We start from the raw sequence: 18973 nt of genomic DNA on the forward strand, positions 1-18973 counted from the left end.
GGGAGAGGCTCCTGCCACAGCCACTGTGCTAACCAGCCATGAACCTGGCTTCTGGCTGAGCGACACTCCCCCTGTGGGAGCGCACTGACTACCAGGGGGCAGCTCCTGCATTGACCATCTGCCCCCAGATGGTCAGTGCGTGTCATAGCAACCGGTTGTTTCACCATTCAGTTGATTTACATATTAGCCTTTTATTATATACTAGAGGCCCAGTACACAAAATTCGTGCACTTGGTGGGGTCCCTCAGCCTGCCCTGTGCCCTCTCACAGTCTGGGCACCCCCAGGATATGTCCGACTGATGGCTTAGGTCCCCTCCCCATGGGGAGTGGGTCTAAGCTGTCAGTCAGACATCCTTAGCACTGTCACAAAGGCAGAAGAGGCTCCCACCACCACCACTGTGCTTGCCAGCCGTGAGCTCGGCTTCGGGCTGAGCGGCACTGACCACCAGGGGCCAGCTCCTGCGTTGAGCAGGATCGGGCCGAAACCAGCTCTCCGACATCACCTGAGGGGTCCTGGATTATGAGAGAGCGCAGGCCAGGTTGAGGGACCCCACTGGTGCACAATTGAGGCCGGGGAGGGACAGAGAGGTTGGCCAGCCGGGGAGGGACCACAGAAGGGCTCCAGGGTGTGTCCAGAACTTATTGGCCGGACCCCAGCAGCAAGCTAACCTACCGGTCGGAGCATCTACCCCCTTGTGGTCAGTGCATGTCATAGCGACTGGTCGACCAATTGACTGTCTACCCCTGGTGGTCAGTGCACGTCATAGCGAGCAGTTGAGCAGCCTTAGCATATCATTAGCATATTATGCTTTGATTGGTTGAACGAACAACCAGATACTTAGCATATTAGGCTTTTATTATATAGTTTGATATGGTAATATAAACATATAAGTGTTGTGATCTGATAATTGAATACAAAATACACTGTATATTGTGTTTCAATATTCTGACTTAATGAAGTTCTTGTTTTGGATAGGACTATTAACTTTATAATGTTGCAAAAATAAAATATAAACCTTTTTTTTTGCTGGTTGGAACTGAAATTTTTGCAGCTTAGGTACTCTGTTAAAAAGCATATCTCTTCATTTGGAGTATATTTGATACAATTTATTATTATTAATAATTATTATTATCATTATTGTTATTATACTGAATGTCCTAATTAAGCTATCTCTTCCAGGAAAAGCCATTCACTCACTGATACCTTCACTCTTCACAGACCTAAAGGAAATACTTCACACAATACATTATATAAAGTGGGCACTCAATGAGTATTTTTAAAATGTGAAGTTACATAAACATATCTCTAAGGACTTATTTTACATTCTCATTTACTGAAAGTTGAAGATTGAGGCTATGAACAGGTAAGCAATGTTAAATCTGGCTCACAAACTCATACTATTACTGGAGGTCTTCCAGTGAACCATGCAAGCAGCCCCAGAGTACACTGAAGAAGAATGCTCTAAGAAGTTCCCACCAATCAGAGATTTTACAAGGGAGAAATTCTGAGTTAATTCAATTACTCAAGTCATAAACAATTTAACTAAGGATCAAAATTTAAGCCAAAAAGGCTCCAGGTCACAGAGCAATTAGTTAGTCCCATATTAAAATATAAATCATCTAAAAAGCAAGAAAGAAGAAAGTACAAAGATTAAAATAATTAGAATAGCCATCCTATATAATAAGACACTAATAGGCAAATTGACTGAAAGGCAGAATGACCGGTCGCTATGACACACACTGACCACCAGGGGGCAGACACTCAATGCAGGAGCTGCCCTCTGGTGGTTAGTGTGTACTCCTACAGGGGGAGCGCCGCTCAGCCAGAAGCCAGGCTCACAGCTGGTGAGCGCAGCCCGGCTGAGGGACCCCCACCCCCTCCAGTGCACAAATGTCGTGCACCAGGCCTCTAGTCATAAAATCATAGCTATCATTTATTGAGTGTCTACTGTGTATCTGGGATGAAGCTAATCAATTTTATATATTAATCTCATTTTAAATTCACATTTACTATTTGAAATAGATATTAATTATCCACACTTTTTAAAAGTGATAAATCAGAGAAGTTAGGAAAGTTTTCAAAAGTTACAAATGAATATAATATGTAGCCAGAATTCAAAGTCAGAACTATTAGACTTCAAATCTGGTACCATTAACCAATCTGAGTAATATTCTTTGTTCCAGCAAATAATTTTGATATTCTATTCTCCTGCAGTATATTTCACAGTTAAAAATATACATATATATTCCTTTTTGTTTGTTTGTTTTTTTCCAAATAACCCAAATGACAAAGTACACCTAAACCCAGGATTCTGGACTTAGGAGAAAAGGGAAACAGAAAAAAATAAGATAAATAATGGAAAACATCAACCTTATTTATCATTTTCAATAACTGACACCCATTTGATAGTGTACTATTATTTAGAAAAGTGTAATAAAAGTACAAGGAATACTAATACTTATTAAATGTCTTTTATGTGCCAGGCAGTATCCTGGATATTGGGAATGCAGTGATAAACAAGACAATTCAAGGCCTATCATGGAATTTTATGACGAACCATATAAAAATAAATACACTATTTCTTTTCCTTTCCAGGAGAATTTTCATGATCAATTATAAGCTTTTTAAAGAAGTCCATTTTGCCAATCCAATTCAGAAACTCATATTAATAATGTACAACCTGAAGGGCTTTCCTGCTAATGACCACACTGAGAAAGATAACCATGAGATCATGCAAACTGCCATCTGCCAACACATGACCTGGACTTATTACCTGTTTTTCCTCTGACTTTTCCAATTCAGTTTGACATAGCTCAGTGAAAGTCCCCTTGCCAGACTGTTTAGTCTCACAAATCTCACCATTAGATACTTTTTCCTGAGGTTCAGCCTAACTGGCCCTTTGCTTAGTTTCATTTCATAAAACTCTTTTGAATGTCAATACCTCAATACTGCTATTCACTTTCCCTGGAAATTTTCTACTATTCAAATATAGGCACGAGTTTAATTAGACAAGGCACAAACTAGGACATCAGAAAGACTGATTCTAAGGAATTAGGCCAGGGCACAATTTACAAACAAACAAAAAGATCAGAAATATAAACATACTTTTGTTGAAATAAGAAAAGCCATGAGATCATAAGGGATTGAAGAGCTTAAAAGCTAAGTACAGATCTCTGCTTCTAGTCTTGGTCAGACAGCTCTCTTAGGATATGATCACATAGATGACAATTACAAACTCTAAACAAATTATTTTTAAAAATACCTGAAAACACAAAAAAGTTAAAGTAGGATGAATCTAAAAACAAGGGAATCACACTGAATAAGATTTCCATTTTTTATGGCTTTTAACCTGGAAAGGAGAGATCCAGAGAAGGGAAACTCTAATATGGATAAACTATTCAAATCTCTTGTTAATTTCCAAACCAAGAATGTGAGAGTCAGATTCCAAGCAGCCTTCTTCAGGTTAAAAGAACTGACCTGATATTTCCCACCACCTGAGAAACAGAATTTGAAGTTGGGGGATAGCCAAGTTAACTGACTTAAAAAACAAACACATCAAAAAATTCAATATTCTTCAAATGTGTCTAAGAGAATCCACTTTCTATAATATATCATTCACAATGTCCAGGACAAAATCTGAAATTTCTCAAGAAATGAAAAAACAAAAACATATCAAAGCTATATCCCATATATCATTTGGAAAGGGGCATATTTTATCCAGATGTTGAAATGAGCAAAGATTTTAAATCAGCTAATATAACTATAATCAAGGATTTAAAGTAAAATATGATCATAATAAATTAAAAGATAGAACAGCTCATTGGAAAAATAAAAGTTATAAAGAACCAAATAGAAATATTAGAAATTAAAAATTAGTAAGTTTTTCAAAATAGCTGGATTGAGATGAAAAAAGAAACAATAAACTTGAATATCAATATAAATAATCTAATCTGAACAACAGAGAAAAGGGATTTTTAAAATGAAGAGAGCCACAGGAACCTTGAAGTGGAATCTCAGAAGGAAGAAAAAGAATAAGAATATATATTCCTATATTTGAGAAATAATGAACAAGAACTTCCCAATTTTAGTGAAAGGCATAAATTTACAAATTCAAGAAACTCAGGAACTCTTACAAAAAAGGTATTTTTAAATTAAACTCATAGGCATATCATGGCCAAATTTTTGAAAAACAAAGATAAAGACAAAATATTAAAAGCAGACAGGAGAAAATATTACATACAAGAGAATTATAAACTATAAGAACACTAATTTCTCATCAGAAATAACAAAGACTTAAAAAAAGAACTTAACATATTGAAATTCCTAAAATAACAAAAAATGTCAATCCAGATTCCTTTGTCCCCCTCCCCCTGAAAACAAATAAATAGATTCTTCAAGATTGAAGGCAAAATAAAGGAAATTTCAGAAAAAATAAAACTAAGAGAATTCATTGCAAAAAAAAAAAGCCCTACACTATAAGGAATATTAGAGAAGCTTCTTTAGGCTGAAGGGAAATGATACCAAGTGAACATATGGATCAAAAGAAGGAATAAGAAGAAGAAAAAAAAAAAGTAAAATATCAACCCCACAATATAATATTAAAAGTTTTATTTTCAGCACTTTTTGTTGTTGTTAATCCTCAACCCAGGATATTTTTTCCATTGATTTTTTTTTTTTTTTTTTTTTTTTTTTTTAGAGAGAATGGAGGGAAGGAGAGAGAGGAGGAGGCAGGGACATCGATGAGACACATCAATGTGTTGCCTCCATCATGCACCCCAACGCCTGACAGGGGTGGGGATCAAGCCTGCAACCCAGGTACTTGCCCTTGATAGGGAATCCAACCAGCAACCCTTAGGTCTGCAGGCAGATGCTCTGACTACTAAGCCAAACCATCCAGGGTTAGCAGTCTTTATTTTAACTAAGAGGATAATTTAATCAAGTTGGATGAACTTGTGATATAAAGTAGTGAATACCTTTAAAATTAAGTAACTTAGTGGTTTTATATTATATTTCTTTATTTTCATTTCATTTATAAGTACAACAGACTTTACTTTTCTTAAGTATTTTTAGTATAATGATTGTTTAAAAAATAACACTAATAAAACTGATTCTCCTAATATAAAAACAGCGTAAGGCATAAATTTACAAATCCTCCTGGAAGAGGATTTTAACAAATCATTTAATCTTTGAATCACCCTAACAAATAATTATACCTTTCCATAGGGTTATAAAGAGCCCATATAGTAATATGCAAAAAAAAGTTTATCACTTTTCATCACAAAGTATTCTGTTACTGATAACTATTCAAACCTCTATATTTAAGTGCCATCAAGTAGGAAAGATCAGCTGATATAATAGAAACTATAATTACCATTGAATACCAATTTGACAAACCCATTGAAAAACATTTATGCTACTCAAGGATTTCTGAAAACTATTTAAACAAGTAATTTATCTGAAAGAAATTGTAATAATGTCTAATATTTACCACTTAGAAATAAAAATGAGATCAAAGATGGATCTCTGAATAATAATTGTGAAACAACGTGCAAAGGAAATGGGTGTCTCTGAGATGTCATTTAACCAGGAGCCATGTACAGAATGGGTTCCTTTTGCCAATGTAATCAGAATTAAGGATTGTTTCTTGAAATACAAGGAGGCTTACCCTGACAAACCTTCAAAGAGCCTTACAAACTTGGCCAATACAGCTCAGTGTACCTGACTGCATGTAGACGTGCAATTTGTCTTCCAAGGACTCTTTCCTTTTACTGCTGCTCCCTTAGCCAAGACCCTCCCAACCTTACGAATGGCATATTGTAATGCCACAGAACTTTAGTAAATCAATTCAATATAAATTTGAGCACATTAACTACATACAAAATTAAGAGACGTTATATATAGCTCAGCAGTTAGCCCATATGCTTTGAAGTCACATCACTTGTGTTCAACCCCAGCCCTGCCACTCACTAGCTGTTTGGATTTGGATAAGTTATATACTACTGAGTGTTAGTTTCCTCTATAATAGCTAATTTTCATCCATAATACTGAGATGATAACAGGATCTAGTTCAGAAAATCATCAGGGTTGTATGTAGCATAACAAATGCCACATAGTGGTCATTTCCAATGTTAAGCACAGTAAAAGAGTGAAATATGACAATTACAAGTTCCCAAGTATTAGATTTAAATGGAATTGGAAAATACAGAAAACCTATAAGAATACTAAGAAAGACAAGAACAGTTTTGAAAAAAAGGAGAAGGTAAGTGAAAACTTCTTGAAGGATAAGGCATTTCCACACATCAACAAAAATAAGCACTCTCCATAGAACAGTATCTATCTGTCCTATCTAATAAGAGTAATATGCAAATTGACCATACCTCTGCTATGCCCCAGCAACGCCCACCAGCCAATCAGGAGCTAATATGCAAATAAACCAAACCAAGATGGCTGTAGCCACAGAGAGCAGGAGGTAGGCTTGGGTTTGCCCGGCAACAGAGGAAGCCAAGCTTTCCGCCTGCCCTTGCTGGCCTTGGCTGGGAGTCTGTCCATCGGAGCCAGCTGGGGGTCGCTGCCCAGGGCCCGAGCCTTGGCCAGAGGCTTGCGGCCTTGGCCGGGAGCAGAGCCGGGTGATCTCAGCCAGCTGGGGGTCCCATGCGGGTGATCGGAGCGAGCTGGGGGACCCTGCCCAGGGCCCGAGCCTTGGCCAGAGGCTTGTGGCCTTGGCCGGGGGCGGAGCTGGGTGATTGAGCCAGCTGAGGGTCCCCTGCCAAGGGCTGGAGGCTTTAGGCCTTGGCAGGGGTGGAGCCAGAGATAGGTGTGAACTACAGAGGAAACACCTTTTCTGACCGCTCATTGGCTAAGCTCCCTGTATGCCACTGGTAATAATCTTAGTAACTTGGGTATAAGAATCCAAAAAGGTAATCTAGGGCTATTCCACCACACTCCTGGAGAAAAAAATCGAAGGTCTGCTGCTGGAGGTCTAAGAAATGTCATAACCTGCCCTAGGCTGTTTGGCTCAGTGGATAATGCCTAGGTTTGCCAACTGCAGGGTCTGGGTTAGATTCTGATCAAGGGCATGTACCTAAGTTGCAGGCTCCTCCCTGGCTGGGGCCCAGGTCAGGTCTCATGTAGGAGGCAACCAATCAAAGTGTTCCTCTCACTTAGATATTTCTATCTTCCCTTTTCTCTTCCACATTCTCTAAAAATCAATGGAAACATATCCTCAGGTGAGGATAAAAAAAGAAGGAAAGAAATGTCATAGCCTATGAAAGACACATCTTGAAAATGTCTAAAGAAAGTTGTCATTTTTTCATGTTGAAGGGACCGGAGTCCGTGTTGATGAAAACACGTTGGTGGCTGCAGTGACTGGCAGTGGCTGCAGCAGCGGGGGTGATGGGGCTGGTGCCTTTCCCTGATCAGCCCGGTCGTCTCCCACAAAGGGGGGCCAGACTGCGGTAGGACATCCCGAGGGCTCCCAGTATGTGAGAGGGGGCAGGCTGGGCTCATGGGACCCCCCAGCCAGTGCACAAATTTTGTGCACCAGGCCCCTAGTCTATATATATATATATATATATAAAGCCAGCGACTGGAACACCGTAACGACGAGAACGACTGGTTGCTATGATGCCCACTGTGTTGAGCGAACAGGCCAGCCGGCCAACCTCCCACAGTCCTTCCCCCTGGGCGCCCCCCACCCAATTGGCCTGCCCCATCCCAATCGGCCCGCAGTCCATCCCCCTGCCTGGTCCTGCCCCTGATTGCCCCCCCAAAACAATAGGGGGCAGGGCTGGCAGGCCAACCTCCTGCAACCCCTCCCCCCTGCCGGCCCCACCCCTGAAGGGCCCCCACCAACCCTGATTAGCCTGCAGCCCCTCCCCCAGGCCACTCCCACCCCTGATTGCCTCCACTACCCGAATAGGGGGTGGGGATGGTCAATCTCTTAAAGCGCCTCCCCCTACCCAGCCCCACCACAAATCGGCCCCCACCCCAATCAGGGGCAGGGCTGGCTGGCCAACCACCTGCGGCACCTCCCCCTAGCCGGCCCCACCCCCAATGGCCCCCCACCACTCCAATCAGCCTACAGACCCTCCCCCAGCCAGCTCCGCCCCCAATCAGCACCCCCACTCTGATCAGGGGCTGGGCCAACTGGCCAACCACCCATGGCCCTGCCCCCAGGCTGCTGGCCCCCGATCGGCACCCCAGACCCCATTCAGGAATGGGGCTGGCCAGTCCACTACCGACAGCCCCTCCCCACGGCTGGCCCCACTTCCAATTAGCCCCCACCACCCATATCGGCCTTCGGCCCCTCCCTGCAGCTGGCCTGTCCCTGATTGGGCCCCGATCGGGGCAGGCCAGCCGGCCAACCTCCCACCATCTCCTCCTCCCGATAGGCCTGGCCCCAATCCGCCCCAATTGGGGCCGGGCTGGCCAGACCCCACCCATGCACAAATTCATGCACTGGGCCTCTAGTCTATACTAATGAAAGGGTAATATGCAAATTGGTCATGGCACCCTCACAATATCAACTGACCAACAAGCTGTGTGGGGCGACCAGGCTGGCAGGGGGGTTAGCGAGGGACGACCAAATGAATGACCAGCAGGTTGCGTGGGGCAACCAGGCCGGCAGGGGTTTAGCAAGGGACGACCAAACGACTGACCAGCAGGCTGCGAGGGGCAACCAGGCCGGCAGGGAGGTTAGCAAGGGATGACCAAATGACTGACCAGCAGGCCGTGTGGGGCGACCAGGCCGGCGGGGGGGTTAGTGAGGGACGACCAAATGACTGACCAGGAGGCTGCGTGGGGCAACCAGGTCAGCAGGGGTGGCAGTGAGTGGTGACCAGGCTGGCAGAGGGGGGCAGTGAGGGACAACCAGGCCAGCGGGGGGGAGAGGGCGGTTGGGGGCGACCAGGCTGACAGGGGGGGCAGTGAGGGGCAACCAGGCCAGCAGAGAGGTGCAGTGAGGGAAAACCAGGCCAGCAGGGGGTGCACTTGGGGGCGACCAGGCCGGTGGGGGGGGGGCAGTTAGGGGCAATCAGGCTAGCAGGCAGAGGCAGTTAGGGGTGATCAGGCTGGCAGGGGGGACAGTTAGGGGCGATCAGGCAGGCAGGCAGGTGAACAGTTTGGAGCCAGCTGTCCCAGATTGTGAGAGGGATGTCTGACTGCAGTTTCAGCCCAATAAGGGGTCCCAGATTGGAGAGGGTGCAGGCTGGGCTGAGGGGACACCCACCCCATGCACAAATTTCATGCACTGGGCTTCTAGTCCTATATTAAAAAAACCTAATATGCTAAGTGTCTGGTTGTCTGGTCAGCCATTCACCAATCAAAGCATAATATGCTAATGATATGCTAAGGCCACTAAACTGCTTGCTATGACATGCACTGACCACCAGGGGGCAGATGCTCCAACTGGTAGGTTAGCTTGCTGCTGGGGTCTGGCCGATCGGGACTGAGTGAGACAGGCCAGACACGCCCTGGAGTGCTCCCACGGTCCACCCCAGCTGGCCAATCTCCCGCATCCCTCCCCGGCCCCAATCATGCACCAATGGGGTCTCTCGGCCTGGCCTGAGCTCTCTCACAATCTGGGACCCCTCCGGGGATGTCGGAGAGCCAGTTTTGGCCTAACAGCAGAACGACTGGTAACTATGACATGCAGTGACCACAAGGGGGCAGATGCTCAACGCAGGAGCTGCCCCCTGGTGGTCAGTGCGCTCCCACAGGGGGAGCACTGTTCAGCCAGAAGCTCGGCTCACAGCTGGCAAGTGCAGCGGCAATAGTGGGAGCCTCTCCTGCCACCGAGGTAATGTTAAGGATGTCTGACTGACTGATGGGGGAGCGGGCCTAAGCTGTCAGTCAGACATCCCCTGATGGCTCCCGGACTCCAAGAGGGTGCAGGCCGGGCTGAGGGACCCCCCCCCCCCAGTGCATGAATTTCGTGCACCGGGCCTCGAGTATATACACACTGAGTGGCCAAATTATTATGATCTCTGAACGCATAATAATCTGGCCACTCAGTGTATATCCTATCTAATAAAAGAGTAATGTGCAAATTGACCGTACCTCCGCTACACCCACAAGCCATGCCCACCAGCCAATCAGGAGCGAGTATGCAAATTAACCCAACCAAGATGTCTGCGGCCACGGAGGCTTGGGTTTCCCTGGCAATGGAGGAAGCCAAGCTTCCCTGCCACCCTGGCCGGCTCAGGCCTATACTCAAGGCTACAAACTTTCAATTATAGAAGATAAATAAATCCCAACAAAAATGGGGGCAGCCACAGAGCTGGAGAGAGCAGGAGGCTTGAGCTGTCCCCAGAGATGGAGGAAGCCAAACTCCCGCAGTCCTGGCCTGCCTTGGCTTCCGCTACAAAGTTTCAATTATAGAAGATAAATAAATCCCAACAAAAATGGCTGCCGCCACGGAGTGAGCAGGAGGCTTGGCTCCGCTCAAGGCTACAAAGTTTCAATTATAGAAGATAAATAAACCCCAGATACCAGGGCCTCCGCTTGGGTCGCCAGGGGGCATGGCCGGCCTGCAAACCACCACAGACCCTTCGCCCAGGCCACCCCATGCCCCAAGGGAACTCCCACCCTGATCCGGAACACCCTTCAGGGCAAACCAGCTGGCCCCCACCCGTGCACCAGGCCTCTATTCTATCTAATAAAAGAGTAATATGCAAATTGACCATCACTCCAACACACAAGATGGCTGCCCCCATGTGGACACGACAAGATGGCCAGCAGGGGAAGGCAGTTGGGAGGGACCAGTCCTGCAAGGGAGGGCAGTTGTGGGCGATCAGGCCAGCAGGGGAGGGCAGCTGGGAGGGACCAGGCCTGCAAGGGAGGGCAGTTGGGAGCGATCAAGCCTGCAGGGGGGGGCAGTTAGGGGTGACCAGGCCAGCAGAGGAGGGAAGTTGAGGGCGACCCGGCCTGCAGGGAAGGGCAGTTGGGGGAGACGCAGGCCTGCAGGGGAGAGCAGTTGGGGGGGACTAGGCCTGCAGGGCAGGGCAGTTAGGGGTGACCAGGCCTGCAGGGGAGGGCAGTTAGGGGCAATCAGGCTGGCAGGGGAGCAGTTAGGTAACAATCAGGCTGTCAGGGGAGTGCTTAGGGGGTGATCAGGCTGGCAGGCAGAAGCAGTTAGGGGCAATCAGGAAGGCAAGCAGGTGAGCAGCTGGGAGCCAGCAGTCCTGGATTGTGAGAGGGATGTCCGACTGCCCGTTTAGGCCCGATCCTGGTGGGATCGGGCCTAAACGGGCAGTTGGACATCCCTCTCACAATCCTAAACAGGCAGTCAAACATTCCTTGAGAGGTCCCAGATTGGAGAGGGTGCAGGCTGGGCTAAGGGACACACACCCCCGTGCACGAATTTTGTGCACCGGGCCTCTAGTATATAAATAAAAGCCCAGTGACCATTATGGCAGAACAATCAGAATGACCAGAACAACCGGTGGCTGACACACTGTGGCAGCCAACAAGCCTGATCCGGCCCCATCAGTTCCCCCAACCTGCTGCAACCCTCCCCCTTGCTATCCCCGCCCCCAATCACCCCCCACACCTGCTGATCGCAGATACAGAGAGCACGCGACTGAGGTGTCGGCACCCTTCTGAGAGGAGATGCCGCCAGGTATACAGAAAGTATACATAAGGCGCTTAACGAGGAGTCCACACGGGTTGTGTTCGCACCGTCATGCTGTACCCCCCCCCACCACAATGCCGAAGGAAGCTGATTCAGGAACCCCATGCTGACCACCCACACAGAGAAACAGTGTGTAATAAACATCATGTCTTGCAGACACCTGAATCCGCCTCAAGAGGAAGATGCAGGAAGATCGGGACTGAGACAGAAGGTCTGAAGGTCTGGGAAAAGCAGGGCCGTGATGGCCATGTTCTGCATTTGCTGCCCGACCCTGCTCCCCGGCCCCCTCTGTGTGCGAAGCGCCTGCATCGCCGCCCTTGCACGGAGGCCTGTGAGTGAGTGAAGTACTGTGGCTGTGCCTGTGGCTGCACTCGGCCTCCTGCCCTCGTGGATAAGCAGGAAACATATTCACGTGCCAGACTCTAAAACCCTCTTTATCGGTAATAGCGCAAATAATGCAAGACCTACACGGTTTCTAAACAGGACTCTGTCCGGCTGCATGTGAACCCAGATCGAAGGCGTGCTCTCTGCCAAGGAGGCTGCAAGGGCTGCTCCTCTCTCGAATGCACACAACCTGGAGAGGTTTAAAGGGAAAAGGAGATAAAAATAAAACAAAATAGCAACAAGCTCTGAAGCCGCTGCCGATGCTGTCAAATCCTCAGCGCAGCGGTGATGTCAGAGCCCGTCTCCCTGCGCCCAGGGCTCAGTCAGCTGAGCTGCTGACACCTGCCAGGTCGCCTGGCACCGGCCTCATCTACGCAGCCTCTTTCAACCTCCCGCCAGCTCCTGGAGGTGGGTGGGCTTGTAGATGGAGGCTTCAGTGTTAAAGCAGCCCTGTTGGTGTAGCACAGAAACACGTGGGCTTTTTGGTGAGAGAGAACCCATAGCATCCTTTGACGAATGTGTTTTTAACTGTTCTGAGATCACGCTCCCAGCCTTGGAGACTCTCAAATAGGCCTCAGCGATTCCACTCGCCCAATGCAAAGACTGACCGGGGTTTCACAGAGACCGAACCCTCGGTCCCCAGAGCAGCAGTGTCCTTTCAAAAGGAAGGTCACCCTGGCTGCAGGTCCTTGCTCTTCATCACTTTGAATATCTCTTGCCACACCCTTCTCTACCCAGCAAAGCTCATTTAGAACTGAAGGCCAGATAAAGAGCTTCACAGACAAGAAAAAGCTAAAGGAGTTCATCACCCGGATCAGGGGTGGGGCCGGCTGGCCAACCTCCCTTGTCTCCTTCCCCTGGCAGGCCCAGCCCAATCAGCCCGATCTGGAGGCCGTCAGGACCCCATCCAATGCACGAATTCATGCACCAGGCCTCTAGTATAAAATATACTTAAAGAATTACAAGGCCCATACAGAAGTAAACAAAATGTCCAATTCATTTTTTATCACAAAGAGATTAAAACAGCATTATTTTTTCAGTACAAGACTACCCAGAATATTTGAGATATGTTCTCAAAGCCAAATAGTATAACTAAAAAATAATTTTAAAGCAATAATTCGAGTACTTTCTATGGCTTAACTAGAAAATACATACTTAGAGCAGGATTTCTGCATCACTTACACTACTAATTTACTTCCCACATTCAAAAAAGGTCAGGAAATTATAAAGTGTTTCATACAAACATGGCAGGTGTATACAAATACTTTTACCATAGAAATAAAGAATACTAAAACTTCTTTTTCAGGCATTCAAACAACACATTTGCAACCCATACTCCCACAAACCTGAAAGTCATTATTATTTTTGACAAAGTATTTGGCAGAGAACCATAATAAATGCTCCAATTCTGATATTTCATCTGGAAATCGCCATTTGAATTTAAAGTCCCCTAAACCACAGGGACACATGGCAATAATATAGGATTTTGGACTGCTGTTTTTAAAAATAACTTTAGCTGCTTTTGGCTAATTTATTTTACCTCATTTATATATATGAGAAATGTAAGTTAAATAAATGTAGGGAGGATGTTTGAACTTAGAATGCATTTTCCACTTTTAAAATAAGTTACAATATATAGTGATTACAGTTAGCCTATATGTTGAATATTTTTTAAAATTAAGATATAACTGAAACATAGATTTGTAATAAAAAATACTAGGGAAATATCCTTGTAATAACTAAAGTAAACCTTTCTGAATGTTTCAATCTTCCCTAATGTTAACATGCAAAAACTGCTAGTTGTCCCTCAAAATCTACCTTCCACTCTATATACAATAATGGAGATTTCTGGGCATAGATCATAGTTGAAATCACATTTCACAGATTTCCCTGTAGCTAGGTGAAGCCATGTGATTTAGTTCTGGACAATATGATGTGAGCAAAAGTAATGCATGCAATTTTTAGGGGGAAAGCCTAAAAGAAAAGGGACATGGCTCTTTATTTTCTCTTTCACTTGGTCCTGTTGCCTGAAAGGTGAACATAACAGTGAAGCCTAGAGCAGCCATCTGGACCATGAGATAAAAACTACCTGCTAAAAATGGCAAAGCAACATTATTAAAGAAGCCTAGGCCTCCAACATCATAAAGCCATCATATTAATCCAGGACTGCCAATTTGGACTTTTACATCAGAGAACAACAAACCTCCATGAAATTCACATTATAAAATTTTCAGCCTAAACCGCCAACATTTGATGGTGGGGGTAGGGGAGACGAAAGGAAAGGACATACAAAAAGACTTTACCAGAATTCTAATAGAGACCTGTAGTCAGTTCTCGTGTATGTGTTTATGCAGTATATGTGTGTGCACGAGCGCGTGTGGATTTATTTGTCATAGTTAATTTTCCTTCGAATCTCCTGGTTTTCCTTCATTAGGGTAATTTTTAGAAATAAAAACTACAGTATTTTCAATGACCTAAACTAAATCTAAGAAATCACTTTGAAATTTTATAGATGAGAAAACAGAGGTGTAAGCAAGCTAAATGATGAGCCCAAGGCTATTCTTATAAAAAATAATTAGGTCTTTTTTTCTTTGTTGCTCATGAATGAAATTTTTTTTCTGAAGAAACAAGCAAGCTATGAAAGCAAAAAAAGGAAGAGGAAGACATTAAGATGTACTATTTGCATGACAAAGCATATACTACTGTAAAATCAGTAAGAATTGTGAAAGGCAGAAGGAAAACAATGACACAAAGACCATGAATAGTCTCCAGAGTGTGTGAGAGCACTTATACAGAAGAGATAATGAGCTCCCAATGAGGGCACTAGAGTATGCTTTCATCTAGCACAATCTACTGCCAACTGAAGAGCACTGGTGATGGTCCCAAAGGTTTGTACTGTACAGGGAAAAATAGTTAAGTGTCTAGCAGGTCATTCAACATTTATCCAAATGGGAATTAAGCTAAAATAAAAGCATCTATATCAGGCGTCCTCAAACTAGGGCCCGTGGGCCACATGCGGGTGTTTTTGCCGTTTTGTTTTTTTACTTCAAAATAAGATATGTGCAGTGTGCATAGGAATTTGTTCATAGTTTTTTTTAAACTATAGTCCGGCCCTCCAACGGTCTGAGGGACAGTGAACTGGCCCCCTGTTTAAAAAGTTTGAGGACCCCTGCCAGGGCCGGTTTGGCTCAGTGGATAGAGCATCGGCCTGTGGACTCAAGGGTCCCAGGTTCGATTCCGGTCAAGGGCATGTGCCTTGGTTGTGGGCACGTCCCCAGTGGGGGGTGTGCAAGAGGCAGCTGATGGATGTTTCTCTCTCATCGATGTTTCTGACTCTCTATCCCTCTCTCTTCCTCTCTGTAAAAAATCAATAAAATATATTTAAAAAAAAAAAGTTTGAGGACCCCTGATCTATATTATCTATAAAGAAAAGCCAAATAGAGCATAAATGAAATATTGGGTGTGTTGAATTCAAAAGCAATCTCATGAAAACTATGCACCTACTCCCCACTTCCCAAAATGTATATAAACATCGACATATAAATTAAACATTTAAAACATTTAATTGCTGTCCTGGCTGGTATGGTTCAGTTGGTTGAACATCCTCCCACGCACCAGAAGGTCACAGGTACAATTCTCAGGCAGGACACATACCTGGATTGCAGGTTTGGCCCCTGGTCAGGACACATACAGGAGGCAACCAATGGATGTCTCTCTCACATAGATGTTACTCTCTTCTCTGTCCTCTCTCTTTTCTACTTTCATCAATAAAAATTAATATTTTGCTGCTTTGTAAATTGACAATTCTTTCACTCTGATAAAACACAGATAATATTTTTTAAATCAGTTTTTAATATAAAAATCAGCAGCTATTTTATTTTTTAAGATTAAAAAAAGAAAATTTGATACGAATATAAATTTCAAATGTCTTGTATGACTTTGTATATTCAAAATGCTTATATTGTGTTGTGATTACCAACACAGAATTAGACGCATAAATCTTCTTGAATTATGGCAACAAATGCTTAAAAATCTGGACTCCTAGAATTATCACTCTGGTAGCAAATATACTTGGAACTCATGGAATATATTTAGCCATGAAAGAGTAAATTTATGTCAACAAACACCAGAATTCACTGCAACCTTTTGAGTGGAATCTACATTCATTCTTCTCTTTTCTTCTAAGTGTAGGAGGTCATATTTGGCAATAATCAGATGTCTGTGTCACCAAGGAAAGGATTACAAACTCCATTTAAACTTTTAGATCACCAAAGTATAATTAACCGTAAAAAGTATTCTGCTATGTTTCCAATTGTCTGCAAATTTTTGCCAGCAGATGAATTTATGAGATACTGTAACTCTGAAATTCAATTGGCAGAAACACATCCTGAAGCACTGGAAGATTCCCAAGGCAGTTTGTCCAAATGGACTTGAGATTTTCATCTGTATCCATTAGGTTGACTTCAGAACTGTGAACTGAAAGTTTTACCTCATTCAAATATCCAAAAATATCTCTCAAGTAAGCCAAGCCATGAATAAACTCCTCCTTGTCTCTGAGAATAGCCTTTCTCTTTCCCATAAGCAAGTTAATAAATGAATAAATAAGGAGGCTGCTATCTAAACTAAATTGTAATAATTTAAGACATATCCTTTAGGAAACCATACACTTCTCAATTACTGGGAATCTCTTATTCTGTTTCCATTTCTTAACAAACCTGTTGAAAAGGTAGGGGTTAAAAGGCTTTGGCTCTGAAAGAGTTGGTTAGTTTCAGGGTGGTATCTTTCTGGATTACTCTCACCATTTCTGATGCCGATACATGCCAAGCCAATTGAAAAAGACATGAGTCATGAGGACTTGAAGTTCTTTCTTCACAGAAGCAACAAAACCAGATGTACAGCCAAGCATGGCAAGTTCTCCATCCATGCCCAGTGTACCAAACCCCACTTTTCACCATGTCAAAGATACCAAAAGCCTTTCAGCTTTCAAAGGTACCTCACAAATATGGGATTTGTTTCACTTTAGTATATACAAAACACATGAAATCTAGAAATGGGCTGCATAAAATAATGTTATTTACTTCCTACAAACTGAATGGGAATGTTGAATGAGAAATGGCATTACCCCCAATTTGACAATGATTTACTTCAAAATATTAGAAGATACCATCAACAGTACTATAGTGTATGTGTGTGTGTGTGTGTGTGTGTGTGTGTGTGCATCCTAATATATAAAAACCCTGGGTCCATCACATCCACAACAACCGGAGGCTCGACCAACCAGAAGTCAGTCCTGCAGTCAGCGCTGGGTTGCTGTGGCTAGGAGGCGGAGCTTTTGATGATGACTGGCATAGAAACTGACCAATCAAAACCAAATCTGGGTCAACTGTGAGGAGCCAATTGCTGCCTAGGAGGCGAAGCTTTTGATGCTGACTGGCATAGAAAGTGACCAATCAGAACCAAATCTCGGTGAACTGTGAGGAGCCAATGGCTACATAGGAGGTGGAGATTTTCATGCTGACTGGCAAGGAAACCGGCCAATCAGAACCAAATCTGGGTGAACTGTGAGGAGCCAATGGCTGCCTAGGAGGCAGAGCTTTTGACACTGACTGGCATAGAAACTGACCAATCAGAACCAAATTGGCCAGCAGAGGAGGGCAGTTGGGGGCGAGATTAGGCCTGCAGGGGAGGGCAGTTGGGGGCGAGATCAGGCTGGCAGGGGAGGGCAGTTGGGGGCGAGATCAGGCCGGCAGGGGAGGGCAGTTAGGGGTGATCAGGCAGGCAGAGGCAGTTAGGGGCGATCAGGCCAGCAGGGAAGGGCAGATGGGGGCAAGATCAGGCCGGCAGAGGAGGGCAGTTGGGGGCAATCAGGCCAGTAGAGGAAGGCAGTTGGGGGGACCAGGCCTGCAGGAGAGGGCATCTGGGGGCAAGATCAGACCGGCATGGGAGGGCAGTTGGGGGCAAACAGGCCCACAGGGGAGGGCAGTTTGGGGGGGACCAGGCCTGCAGGGGAGAGAAGTTGGGGGCCATAAGGTCGGCAGAAGAGGGCATTGAGGGGGGGCCAGGCTTGCAGGGGAGGGCAGTTGGGGGTGATCAGGCCGGCAGGGGAGGGCAGTTGGGGGCCATCAGGCCAGCAGAGGAGGGCAATTGGGGGTGAGATCAGGCTGGCAGACAGCAGTTGAGGGCAATCGGGCCAGCAGGGGAGCAGTTAGGTGTTAATCAGGCTGGTAGGGGAGCAGTTAGGGGGTAATCAGGCTGGCAGGCAGAAGCGGTTAGGGGTGATCAGGCAGGGAGGCGAGCAGTTGGGAGCCAGCAGTCCTGGAATGTGAGATGGAAGTCCGACTGCCGGTTTAGGCCCGATTCCACAGCAATCAGGACTAAACCGGCAGTCGGACATCCCCCAAGGGGTCCCGGATTGGAGAGGGTGCAGACTGGACTGAGGGAAACCCCCCTGGTGCACAATATTTGTGCACCAGGTCTCTAGTATATATATATACATACATATATATATAATTGTACAGTATAGACAGTCATTGAATTGTACAGGAAGAACACTGTATAGGCAATTTAAACCTTCTTATTTAACCTATTTTAAATTACCATTTTAAGTACTTAATTTATTGGAACTTACATACATTGGCAGCTAATTTTAAAAGTATATATCTTCTAAATAGAAGCAATTACTGATGCCAGTCTCTCTGTATTATTTTCTATATGATAATATACATTTGGAAAAAAGTGATTCAATTTTTTGCTTCAAATGTTTCTCTAATTGATGAAATTCCTATCTGAGTTAAAGAATTTTTAAAATAATTTTTAAACCAATTTAGTTCTAGCACAAATTGTCAGTAACTGTCTTTAAACTTAATGTAATAAAGATGGCCCTCCTTTTCTTCTATTACAGAGCTCATTTCTGATTGATAAGCCACTGGCCAAATGCAGACAATTTAATCTCCAATTAT

General features: G+C 44.8%; 1 protein-coding gene across 1 annotated transcript in view; it reads right to left on the minus strand.

The window, feature by feature from the left end:
- XRCC4 (X-ray repair cross complementing 4) overlaps positions 1 to 18973 on the minus strand; it is a 201554-nt gene that overhangs the window by 152187 nt on the left and 30394 nt on the right. The window lies entirely within an intron of this gene.

Source organism: Cnephaeus nilssonii, assembly GCF_951640355.1.
Source record: "Cnephaeus nilssonii genome assembly, chromosome: 2".
In the NCBI taxonomy this organism is placed as follows: Eukaryota; Metazoa; Chordata; class Mammalia; order Chiroptera; family Vespertilionidae; genus Cnephaeus; species Cnephaeus nilssonii.